The sequence below is a fragment of the Propithecus coquereli genome, unplaced genomic scaffold (genome assembly GCF_000956105.1).
Source record: "Propithecus coquereli isolate 6110/MARCELLA unplaced genomic scaffold, Pcoq_1.0 Scaffold386, whole genome shotgun sequence".
Lineage (NCBI taxonomy): Eukaryota > Metazoa > Chordata > Mammalia > Primates > Indriidae > Propithecus > Propithecus coquereli.
In genome coordinates this window covers 1,363,215-1,368,470 of record NW_012149574.1, presented here as the reverse complement: position 1 = coordinate 1,368,470, position 5,256 = coordinate 1,363,215, and the positions used below count along the sequence as shown (strand labels likewise).

At 39.1% G+C, this 5,256-nt stretch overlaps 1 protein-coding gene across 1 annotated transcript in view; it reads right to left on the bottom strand.

The window, feature by feature from the left end:
- Window positions 1–5,256, bottom strand: part of CFAP44 (cilia and flagella associated protein 44) — a 121,215-nt gene that overhangs the window by 56,051 nt on the left and 59,908 nt on the right. The window lies entirely within an intron of this gene.

The window sequence follows — 5,256 nt, the reverse complement described above, 5'->3', positions numbered from 1 at the left end:
ACAAGAACAAGTAGGTTGTGCAATGCTTTTGAGAAGGTGGTATCTGAGCTTCAAGGTGAAGGATGAATAAATTATAATTATATGATGAGTTAGGGGAGGGTATGAAGGAACTTGCTATATTAAGTAAACACCACGTGCAAAGTCCTGTGGCACATTTGGCTTTTAAGAGAATTGTGGGCTTGGATGGCATCACCTAGGGCAAGAGAACAGAATAAGAAAAGAGATTGGGAGAGCCTTAGGGAAACTTAACACTCAATGGCTGGGTGAAGGAGACTGAAAAGGAATGACAAGCCATGGGACAGAGAACCAGGAAAGCATAGCATCAGAAAAGTCAAAGGGAGATGGTATTTCAAGTAAGGAAAGATCAACAGGGTCAAATGATGCTAAGAAGTCAAGAAAGATAAGAACTAAATATTAAATAGATATCATTGGTGCTTTTAGAAGAGCTGATTTGGTGGAGTAATAAGACTAAAAGCCAGGCGAGAGCACATAAAGGAGAGAGTGATATGTAAGGACATGGAGTCTGTGGGAATAGTCAGTGCTCTTGAGAAAGTCAGCTTCTAAGAGAGATGGGGCAGTAGCTAGAGGCTAATATGAGATCAAGGAATTTATCCTTTGTAAGTGGGAGAGATAAAAACTTATTTAAATACTGATGGAAACAATCTAGTAAACAGGTGAGGTTAAATTTATATGACAAGAAAGAGAAATAATGTGACATATCGAAAAAAGTGGGAGGGAGTAAAAACAAAGGGACAAGAGGCAGAACTGGCCTTAAGCAGGAAAGGAGACTGCTCCTCTATCGTAAAAGAGGGAGGAGGAGCAGGTGCATACAGAGATAAATGGGATTTTCTGTTTGGTAGGGGGAAGTGAAGGAGCTCCTGCCTGAGGGCACCTATATCTTCTATGAAGTAAGTGATGCTGAGAGTGAGAGTGAGAGCAGGAGGCTTGAAGCATTGAGGAGAAGAGAAGTTTTAAAATGGTCATTGTGTGTGAAAGAGGGAGTCAGTAAGAGCAATGTGATAGGATTTCTGAACCATCTCATAGATTGTGTTGAGGCCATTTGAATCACTAAACTATGGAAGAGCTAATCTTCCTTGACATACAACTATCTCCAGCAGCCCTTGGCTGATTACTGTAGGCAAATATAAATTAGTTGGGGTCATTCAGGGATGGATTTTTGCTAGATGTGTATGAAGAAAAGAGAGAGACAAGGAAAATCAGGGCATTGGAAGAATACTATTGATTCTTGTTTGTCCTAGTCAGTTCAGGCTGCTATAATAGAATATCATAAACTGGGTGACTTAAATAACAGAAATTCATTTCTCACAGTTCCGGAGGTTGGGAAGTCCAAGATCAAGGCACTGGCAGATCCAGTGTTGGTTAAGGCACACTTCATGGTCTGCAGATGTTGGTCTTCTTGGTGTCTTCTCATATGGCAGAGAGAAAAAGCTCTGATCCCTTCATGCCCTTGTAAGAGCACTAATCCCATTCATAAGGGCTCTACCATCATGACCTAATTACCTCTCAAAGGCCCCGCCTCCAAATACTCCCTCACATTGGGGATTTAAGCTTCAACATATTAACTGGAAGAGCAGGGGCATAAACATTCATTCCATAGCATTACTGAAATGAAGAATCATAAAATTTAAGGTAGATATGGAAGGAAGTTAAGAAAACAGTGAACTAATGGGTTACAGAAAGCAAATGGTGAAGGAAATAGAGGTCACTGTGCCATCACAGAACTACTGGAGATGGAGTAGCCAAATGAATAGTTGGGAAGGGAGAAAGGTTGAAGTCAGAGAACAGATTATTTGAATAGCTGACTTTTAAGCTTGAGTTCTTGTAAGTTTTTAATGGGCTGAATTATGCCCCCCACCCCATTCATATGTCAAAGTTCAAACCCCCAGTACTTCAGAATGTGACTGCATTTGGGGACAGGGCCTTTAAAGAGATAATTAAGTTAAATTGGTGTTGTTTGGGGAGGACCTTAATCCAATGTGACTAGCGTCCTTATAAAAAGAGACTACAACACAGACAACATAGACATAGGAATGACCATGTAAGGACACAGTGAGACACAACTATCTTCAAGACAAGCAGAGAGGTCACAAAAGAAATTAATCCTGCCATCACCTTGATCTTGGGCTTCTAGCCCCCAGATTGTGAAAAAAACACATTTCTGTTGTTTAAACCACCCACTCTGAGTTATTTTGTTATGGCAGCCGTAGCAAATGCAAACACAGTAACATTTGTCCGGTGAGTGGCTGTGAAAGTGTGTGGGTGAGCTGTAAAGATCAGGGGAGATGAGGGAGTCAAGAAGTTCAGAGCCTGATGCCATTTGATTAATTATCCATGTGGTGTTAGCATCATTCAGAATAACTGTTGCTCTTTGACTGAAGACAAAGAAAACCACATTCTCAAAATTTTAATAAAGAAACAGGATCAACCAGTCCACCAGGTGGTCAGAAGATGACAATATAAAGAGAAAAGGTGATATAGCTAGCTGAATGACAAGGGCTTCAAAGGAACAGGATTTTTATTTTAGTTTTATGATTTTATTTCTTTTCTTAAGATTTTATTTTATTGTGGTAAGAACACTACCATGTGATCTATCCTGTAGGAAGTTCTACTTGAGAAGAATGTATACTTTGCTGCTGTCGGTGGACTATTACGAATACATATGTTAGGTCCATTGGTCTGTAGCATTGTTCAAGCCCTCTGTTTCTTTATTGGTCTTCTGCCTATATGTTTTATCCATTATTGAAAGTGGAGTATTGAAGTCTCCTACTATGCCTGTATTACTATCTCTTTTTCCCTTCACTTCTCTCAATGTTTGCTTTATATATGTAGGTGCTCTAATGGATAAATATGTATTTATAATTGTATCTTTCTGGTGGGTTGATGCTTTTATCATTATATAATGTCATTCCTTATATTTTATCACAGTTTTTACTTAAAGTCTATTTTGTCTTATATAAATATAGCCACGCCTGTTCATGTTTGGTTACTATTTGCATTAAATATCTTTTTCCATCTTCTCACTTTCAACCCAACAAGTTGGGTCTTGTTTTTTTATTCATTCAGTCTCTCTGTGTCTTTAGATTGGAGAGTTTAATTCATTTACATTTAAAGTAATTATTGATAGAGAAGGATTTACTATTGCCATTTTGTTCATTATTTCCTTGTAGGTCTTTTTTCTGTCTTTTCATCTCTTGCTTTCTTCTTTGTGTTTTGCCATTTTTGGCAGTGAAGATCAAGTTCAAAAGCATAATGCATGAAACAGTGAGGAACAGAGAGGATATTGAGGAGGCAGATTCAAGAGACATTTAAGATGCATAATCAATAGGGCCTGCTGAACCATTGAAGGACAAGGTGGTTAGAGGTAGGGAAAAGACTAGAATAATTCTCAAAGTTATGGTTTTGGTGACAGGGAGAATGCAGGAGAAAGTACATGTCTTAGAGAAACTGTAATGAAACCCATTTAGACGCCTCAAAATTATCCCCAGAAAATCAAAAAATCACCGAGTTCTGTCAATGCTGTCCTCTAAATATCTCTTGTCTGCACAGTCTTTCATACTCTGGTCATATCTTACCTGGAAAGCAACTGCCCAATCGCTCCATCTGCCTGTGATCTGACTCCCTTGTATCTTCTCTATACTGCTCCCAAAGTGATCATGGTAGTGACCATGGCAGGCAGAATGGTTGTGTGCCCATGGGACACACCCTTATTGGAAATACCCCAGAACAAAAGGCAAAAGCTTAATGCTTTCTCACAGATGTAAGATCTGATAATTGAGCAGGTAGGGGCTAGGACTTATTGCTATTTGGACAGTTGAGGTCTGTGGCATATCAGTTGCATAGAGTAATTCACTTTTACATTAGTAATAATTCTCAAAAAATATTAGAAACACAAGTACGAACAGGCAGTATTGCCTGACATGACTTTTATTTTATTTTTGTTTTGTTTTTGTTTTTGTTTTTTTGTTTTTTTGTTTTTTTGAAACAGAGTCTAACTCTGTTTCCCAGGCTAGAGTGAGTGCCATGGCATTAGCCTAGCTCACAGCAACCTCAAACTCCTGGGCTCAAGCAATCCTGCTGCCTCAGCCTCCTGAGTAGCTGGGACTGCAGGCATGTACCACCATGCCTGGCTAATTTTTTCTATGACATGACTTTTAAATTATGCTGGGTTTTTGGTCTTGTATGCCACTGCTGTAGTTCAGATGTTTGTCCCCTCCAAATCTCACGTCGAAATTTTATCCCCAGTGTTGGAGGTGGGGCCTAATGACAGGTGTTTGAGTCATAGAGGAGGATCCCTCAGGAATAGATTAATGCCCTCTAGCAGGAATGGTGGGGGGAGGTGAGTTCTCACTCTATTAGTTTCTGCAAGAGTTGGTTCTTAAAAAAGAGCCTGGTACCTTTCCCCTCTCTCTTGCTTCCTCTCTCACCATGTGATTTCTGTACATGCCAGCTCCACTTTACTTTCTACCATAAATGAAAGCAGCCTGAAGCCCTCAGCAGATACAGATGCTGGTGCCATGCTGCTTCTACAGCCTGCAGAACTATGAGCCAAATAAATCTCTTTTCTTTATAAATTACCTAGCCTCAGGTATTTCTTTAAAGCACACAAATGAACTGAGATACCTACTTTTAATTTTTTAAACTTATTTTGAAATAATTATAGATTGACAGGAATTTGAAAAGATAGTACAGAGAGGTATCATGCGCCCTTCACCCAGTCTCTACCATTGGTTACATCTTATGTGACTATACTAAAACCAGGAAGTTGACATGAGTATAGAATATGTGCATAGTTCTACACCATTTTTTCACATGCGTAGATTCTTGTAACCCTCATTGCAATGGAGATTAAAAAACTATCTCATTGCCACAAAGATCTCCTTCAAGCTACTTCTTTGTAGTCACACTAACTCCCCTCTCACCCACCATTCCTAACTCTTGGCAAATGCTGATTTGTGTTTTGACTTCGTGGGTAGGGAAATGACTGATGGATGCATATAATATTATATATTGTGATAGAAACATTCATGCTTTCTCACAGAGCTTCTTTTGCAGCTATCATTCCCTTCACTTGGCCACCTGCACCCACCTCCTGTCCACCTGCCTACATCCTACCAATTCTTCAAAATTCAGATATAATAATACAAAATAATAACTTATTTTAACTTCTTCCTTTCTTGATAGTTCCCTGCTCTAAATTCACAACATATATTGTCTGTACCACTGATATTTTAGTCA